An 8,352-nucleotide genomic window follows, 5' to 3' on the forward strand; every position below is an offset into this window, starting at 1 on the left:
CATCAATTACTCGGCCAATTTAGGATGTGACAAATGGTGCTTATTTGAGAACTAGGCATTGTTTGCCTTGAAAACATGTATGTAATGAGTTTTATCTGCTCAGCTATGAAAGAAGGTAAGGTTTCTATCTTTGCAATCTCTCAGCAGATTGCCTGTAATGCATATCACATTCTGGTTTAATGTTTATGTAATAATGAAACTGTTTGTTTTTTTTTTTTATACCATTGTGAAGAGGTTTACTGGGCTGGGAATGAAACTGCCCTTACAAATTCAAGAAGGTGTGCAAGGCGAGAACTAGAATAAGGGCCTCCTAACTCTGTGAAGGAACACACTTAGCTAAAATAATCATAATGATCAGCCACTGTCTCCTTATTTGCCTGATAATAGTCACTATTCCCTGTTTGTCTATAATTGCTACTCTAGCGGCACAGCTGGGAGTTGTAAAGATCGTTAACTTTTCTCTGTAGATGACATCACTAATGCAGAATCTAGTGGTAGTTTCTGAGAAAACTTCCAGGTCCTGCATCCCAGTGGATTGACGGACCTGCCCAGACCAAGGAACTGACTCCAGTGGTCTTGGCCTCTGGCTTCTCCCAAGGCACGTACGGGTCCCAAGACCCGTCCAGACAGGGGCCTATACCAAGGGACTGAGGGCTCCACCCTGAACCCAGCCAATTAGCAGACCTTGATTGCCTCTGCCCATTAAACTATCTTTAAACCCTGTCTCCCCCATTGCCGGGGAGGCAGATTAGAGAAATTCCTCTCGTGTCCCTGCTTAGCCCTGTGTGGAACAAACTTTTCTTTGCTGTAAACCCTGCTGTCTCTGGATATTGGCTTCCTCTTGGGCAGTGGGCAGATGAACCTTGTTGAGCAATAGCAGCTGATTTTTTTTTTAGTTTTATTTCCCCCAACATTAGACAAGATTTGAAAAAAGATGAGAAATGAATTCATATACTAGAAATGTATCCTTAGTAACATAAAAGATGATTACAAGTGTTTTGTGAATGCACATTCGCTTGAGCACACAAATGATAATGGGAAGTTGGACATAGTCTACATGTCCCACAGATGGAAAGGTTTAATAAATACAGTATGTCCATCCATCATGTGGCTATTTTCCTGCTATTGAGGCATCCTTTGTGAAATAAATACTGTTCCTGATACTTGTTATGAAAATAGAATAAAAACCATTTAAAAATTACATAATTATCATAATCATGGCTTAATTCCCCTCCTCCCACTACATACACCCATATATGTGTGTGCGCGCATAATCACACATGAAAAGAAATGGCTTAAAAAGATGAAAATGTAAAAATAGGTGTGATTACTATTTTCTTCAAATCGTTTTTTTTAAGTGAGACACTTTATTTTATTTGATTTTTTGCCATAAGTTTTGAACATGGATAGGTCAAGTTAAATTACCATGAAAACTTCCCTTTTTGGCTGGGCACAGTGGCTCATGCCTGTAATCCTAGGAGGCTGAGCCAGGTTGATTGCCTGAGCTCACAAGTTTGAGACTGGCCTGAGCAAGAGCACCATCTCTAAAAAAATAGCTGGGCATTGAGGCAGGTGCCTGTAGTCCCAGTTACTCGGGAGGCTAAGGCAAGAGAATCACTTGAGCCCAAGAGATTGAGGTTGCTGTGAGCTGTGACGCCACAGCACTTTACCCAGGGTGAAGTAAGACTGTGTCTTAAAACAAAACAAAACAAAACAAAAACTTCCTTTTTCAACTTTACATAATAAAATGAGGAATACAAGCTCTCTCCAAATAATTCTATGTAGAATTAGATAAATAGCCTACAGCCTTAAAAGAACAAGGAAATCACTTCATTGCACACTTTAAAAAAAAACCTTAATAAATGAATGATAGGATACCATAAATGTTACACACCTCATCTAGAGAAATCACCACGATAGACTCCTAGAAACTGGGGAAGGAGGGTGTATTAATCAGGGTTCTCCAGAGGCAACAGAACCAGTAGGAAGTGTGTATGTGTGTGTATATGTGTATGTATGTGCATATATATACATTTATCTCTTTAGACAGTTATAGATAAGACATATATATGTGTATATATATAATATACATAACTATTTGAAGTGAGAGCTTATATACACACATATACACAGACATATATATGTCATATATATATATATCTTATTAAGAACTGTCTAAATGGAGACAGGCAGAGATCAATGTTTAAGGAACTGATTCATGTAATTGCTGTGGCTGACGAGAGTGAAATCTGCGGAGCCAAATGAGACCTGAATAGATAGGAGTAGATATACTACAAAAGAAAATATATAAATGACCAACAGGCACATGCAAAGATGCTCAAAATCACTAATCCTCAGAGAAATGCAAATCAAAGCCACACTGTAATATCACCTCTCAACTGTTTAAGTAGCTGTTATAAAAAAAAAAAAGAGTGAACGATAACAAGTGTTGGAGAAGATATTGGAAAAAGAGACTCTTTGCACACTGTTGGTGGGAATATAAACCAGTATGGCCATTTTGGAAAATAGTATACAGGCTCCTCAAAAAAATACAAATGGAGCAACAATAGTTCCAAAAATTATAATATTGGCTATATATGTAAAGGAAATAAAATTGATATATCTACGAAATATCTGCACTTCTATGCTCATCACAGAATTGTTCACAATTAGCCAAGATATAGAATCAAACCATTATATACAAAATGAAATGCTGTTCAGTCTTCTTAAAGAAGGAATTCCTGTTATTTGGACATAGATGAACCTGGAGGATATTCTGTTAAGTGCGATAAGCCAGGCACAGGAGGTCAAATTCCCTTACTCTCACGTATATGTGGAATCTGAAATGGCTGAACTCATAGAAGCCAAGGGTAGACTAGTGGCTGCTAAGAGTTGGGGAAATGTTAGCAAAGGATCCAAAATTTTAGCTCGGTAGGAGAAACAAGTTCAAGGGGTCTATGGTACAACATGGTAACTATAGTTAATAACATATTTCTTAAAAACTTTTTAAGTTCTATTTTTGAATGAACTAAGGAGGCACGTGCCACCATGCCTGGCTAAATGAGTTTACAGTAAGAATAAAATACAGAAAAGGCAGTAGGTTATGCAACGTGACAGAAAATCAAAACGGGAGTGTAAAGGAAAAGAGTGAGGAAAGCTCACTGAACTAGAATCAAATGACGGGAAAAGAAGGTAATAAATGGTGGAGGAGGGTAAACAGGACAGGTGAGCAAGAAAACAGAAGGAAGAAATCGTAGTAACTTCTACATCTGTGGAAATAAAGGCTAGTTTACTGTGTTTCAAGCAAAATCATGGATCTGAAGTGAAGACGAAAAGCTAGATAGAAAAGGCTTCAGATTTTAAATTTAAAGAACGTTGGAAATATCCAAGTGAACAAGCTGACAGCTCACGTAAACAAATATTAAATTGCACTTTAATTTTTATGCTAAAAGTATATAGAGCACAACGAAATAAGTAGTTTCGTTCATTTCACTCTTTGATTTCTACATTTAACCTGTTAAGTCATCTTATTTCACAGACAGAATTCACTTCCTTAACATGGGAAAGGTACAGATAAACTTTTAATGTCCCAGATAGTAAATATTTTAGCTCCCTTTGTTAAATAATCCATCCCCTGTAGTTTACTGATGTATTATGTATCAAGTAGTAAATGCATACGTATCTCATTGTTTCTGGGCTATTTATTCTGCTTCGTTGATCTCTGGATCTTTTAAAAGTAGATTATCACTAATTAATGTCAAGGCTAGTGGTTTCATCACGTCTTTGGGTTCCTGTCTGGAATATACTCCTTATTTATATTCTGTTGACTTTGTAATGGAAATCATTTCGTGGAATGTGTGTCCCCACTCATTGCAGAATGAATGCTGAGGAGAAAATATCGCATTAATAGTGAAGAGAACCAGATCAGAAATCTTTTTTTTTTTCATTTTTCAGCATATGTGACAGGCATACTCCATTAGTATCTCTTTCCCACCTACTCTTATTAAATTCAAAACAGCTGTGACATAAAAGAATTCCTTTGGCATTTAGAACACAGCTGGCATTATTCAGCTGGAAACACCTTTTAGAAATCACAATTTAATCAGAATACTTTCCTCCTCAAATCTCTCAAGCCCAGTGTTGACGGAAAGGGACTAGAACCCTATTCAGGAAGCCATAATTCCAGCGCTTTCCCTAACTAACCTAGAACAAGCTGTGGAATGAATTCCCGCGTTAGTTTCCTCATTGCTAAAATGAAGACTTATCAGGTGGACTAAATAATAAATTAGAACACAATCTATCTCCAAAACTCTGAATTTAGGGATGATGGTGATGGTATACAGTTAAAAAATAAGTATATCATTTTATTTTGCCAACTGCTCTAAATAGAAAGTCATTAATGTTGTTTTGTAACCAAGGTCTCTCTATGCCAGTGGTTCACAACTTTCCTAATGCTGCGACCCTTTAAAACAGTTCCTGTGGGTCATGACCTGCAGGTTGAGAACCACTGCTCTATGCCATTTGCTCTCATTTACGCCTTTTCAGTGATAATTTGGAGACATAAAAGAATAAGTTAACTCTAGACTCCTCCAGACTTAGAAGCAAGCCATACTGCATTCTTTAGGAAGCATGTACCTCTGGCAACCAATAATCTCTTCTAATTGTCACTTTTCCTCAGTTACCTAGAGAATGCTTTCAGGTATATGCAGCAGATTTACATAGAAGTTGAGTTCATAAATATCATCAGAAATTGCTGGATTTCGCTCATCTAGGTCAAGAAGCTAAATGGAAAATTGAACAAGCAACATGTGTTACTAAAAATATATTACATAAGTAATATTCTTTTTATGATTTTTAAATAATGCACAACAATTGCACATAGTTATGGGGTAGAGTATGATATTTTGGTACATGTATACAATGTGTAATGATCAAATTAGGGTGTGTGTAATTAGTGTCTATACTATCTCAGACATGCATCATTTGTGTTGGGAACATTCAAAATCTGCTTTTCTAGCTGTTTGAAAATATACAATAATTTGTTTTGTTTTGTTTTGTTTTGTTTTGAGACAGATTCTTACCTTGTCATCCTTGGTAGAGTGCTATGGCATCATAGCTCACGGCAACCTCAAACTCTTAGGCTCCAGTGATCCTCTTGTCTCAGCCCACTACAACACCTGGCTATTTTGAAAAATGGAGTCTCACTCTTGCTCAGGCTAGTCTCGGACTCCTGAGCTTAAGCAATTCACCTGCCTCAGCCTCCCAGAGTGCTAGGAATACAAGTGTGAGCCACTGGGCCTAGGAATAAATTGTTTTTTCAATTATAGTTACCCTGAAGTGTTGTCTTAATTAGCTACAATTTTGTAACTATTAAACAACCTCTGATTATCTTCAGGCCACTCCTCCAATGTTTGCAGCCTCTAGTAACACTATTATTCTTTCTACTTGGAAATGGTTAACACTTTAACTTCTAAATGAGTAAAAACATGTGGTATTTGCCCTTCTGTGACTAGATTATTTCACTTAGCATAAGGTCCTCCGAGCTCATCAATGTTGCTGTGAATGACATGATTTTATTTCGTTTGATGGCCAAATAGAATGAATTTTCTTTATTTGTCTTTTGATGGACACTTGCATTGATTCTACATTTCAGATATTGGGACTAGCACTGCAATTGACATGAGAGTGCAGATATCTTTTCAACATACTGATTTTCTTTCCTTTGGATATAAACCCAATAGTGGATTGAAGCAATAGTCTTTTAACAGTAAACCTTTTGAGAAGCTGATGAAACAAGGAACTATTCAATATAAGCACTGATTTATGCTTGCCATGTCTTCAACATACCCCAAATATTGGGATTACTGTGAAAACTCTGTAAATCACTGTGATTGGCATGTAATTGGTCTATCAACTCAGATGTACATGACCTTGGGTCTAAAGCATAAGGCAAAACATATTTTTTAATAATAGAAATACCAGGTGCTATTTGAAAATAAGCCTTGGATTAACCCAGAACAAAGCTCTATGTTGAGATAACATTGATCTACAGCTTGCCATTGATCCAATTTTATTTTTATTATTTCATAATCAAAATCAATTTGAATTGCTTCTGTTTCTGATTACATGGGTATATACATAATTTATAAAATTTTGTGCAATACTTATCATTTAAAATTTAAATACATAATATATGCAAACTTAAAATTATCTAAAACCCCATCCCAAAGAGTTAGCGATGACATTTCAATATTTAATTATATTTTTAAAATGTTTGCATCGATACATACTATTTTGCGTATTTGTAAAGTATATGTGCTATTTTGTTGGGGGTCTCTCCCCCGAGACTAGGAGTGTAGGAGGGAAGGGAAGGTGGGCTGCCGGCGGGCTCTTGCAGGCCCTCTCCCTACGTCATCAAGCCTCTCCAACTCCCAGCAGATTCCAGCAGGACAGGCTCCCTTGCTTCCCTCTTCCATCCGGACTTTGGTGTTCTCATCACTTCTCTGCTGAATCCCAACATTCCCCCTTAGATGTTCTATTCAAATTGTGATTATCTGTGATTATCTGTTTTGTTTCTTCTCCAAGGAAGAGGTGAGTACCAAATGTCTCCAGTCAGTCATCTTGAAGCCCTCCTTGGTATTTCAGTTAAAGCAGCTATTCTCAACCTGTGGGTCAGGACCCATAGGAACTGTATTAAAGGGTTGTGGCATTAGGAAGGTGGAAGTTTGAGAACCACTGATTTAAAGGATCACTCTACCCAGGGTGACTGAGACTCTGTCAAAAAAAAAAAAAATTCTGGACGATCTGCACTAAGCCTGATGCCAGAGATTCCTTAGTCTTCCTGGACTAGGCAGGAGGGCTCCCAGCCTCATTCCCAGGGTCAGCTGTGGGAAAACTTCCTTTGTGGTTTCTATATGAGGAAATCAATAAACAGAAATGTAAGATTGCTCAAAAGCCAAAACAAACTCAAGAATAATACAATATGAGTTCTGGATGAGCTGGATTAAGGAACCTGACTTATACAAAACTCAAGCAAACAGAGAGATGATGTTTAGACTTTTGGGGTCTCAAGAGTTTTATAGAATCTGATCAAAGTCATGAAAATTCATCACACACAAATGCACAATTTCTGGCGGGACCCTGAGTAGATTACATGCATGCATGATTTATCCATTCAACAAATAACCCATGAGCACCTACTATCTATAACATTCTAAATGACTTAGGACTTAACAGATTTCTTGAAGAGACTTTTACAATTAAAAATGATTTTATTTTATTAACTTTAGAGAAGATTCTTGCTGGATTCTATGATGTTCAAAAGAGCATCAGCCCTTAGCCTGTGCAATATAGCCAAACCACATCTCTTTAAAAAACAAAACAAAACAAAGAAACAAATACAATAAAACAGGTGCAGTGGTGCATGCCTGTTACCCCAGTGATTCGGAGGCAGGAAGATTGGTTGAGTACTGGAGGTTAGGCTGCTCAGAGCTGTGATTGTGCCACACACTTGAGCCTGGGTGACAGAGGGAGACCCCACCTCTTAATAAAAGAAAAAACAAAGAAAGAAAGAACAGCATCAGGCCTGAAGTGTGTGAAAAAAAAAATGGTGAAATAAATTGATAGGCGATAAAAAGAGATCAGACTGAAATTGCAGGGTTCTGGGGGCCTAAATAATTGATCTATTTCATAATTTCACTGAGGACCAGGTACATTCTTTAGTGTTAGAATATTGGTTTCAATTAAGAGGATCATGTGGTCATCTTTAGAATTTAAAGTATTCCTATGAATTTTGTGCTGGGATGACTGGTTATTTATGAAAAAGATGAGAGTCTGGATAAATCAAAATAAAACATACAAGAATGAGACTATGGACTAGAACAGTTAAGCGATCTACTTCATTAAGTTATGTAGACCTGGCCACAAATCCCACCTTTGCAACTCTATAGTTGTCAAAACCTGGGACATTTATTAAGCCTTTCAGGGGGTCAGCTTTATTATTTGAAAATCTGACATAATAACAGGACCTTTCATCAATATATTAGGAGTGAAGATTCATTATAATGATTCCTGTAAAATGCTTATCCAGGGCCCAGAACAGTGGAAGTGTTCCCCATAACACTGAGTCACAAATAGTCCTTCTTAAAAAGTAGATGACTATGTATGACTTAAAGACTACACGTAAATGTTTAGGTGTTTTGGATGGACATGGTAAGATCCGGTGAAAACTGTTTGAAATTCTGAGATTGAAGGGAATGAATAGAGCAATGGTATTCTAAAATCAAGACGGTAAGAATGCAACTGAGAGGTCCAGCAGAGACTGCCAACTCAAAATTTCTCTCCTATTAGCAC

Source organism: Otolemur garnettii, unplaced genomic scaffold (genome assembly GCF_000181295.1).
Source record: "Otolemur garnettii isolate 467f Iridium unplaced genomic scaffold, OtoGar3 scaffold00111, whole genome shotgun sequence".
NCBI lineage: Eukaryota > Metazoa > Chordata > Mammalia > Primates > Galagidae > Otolemur > Otolemur garnettii.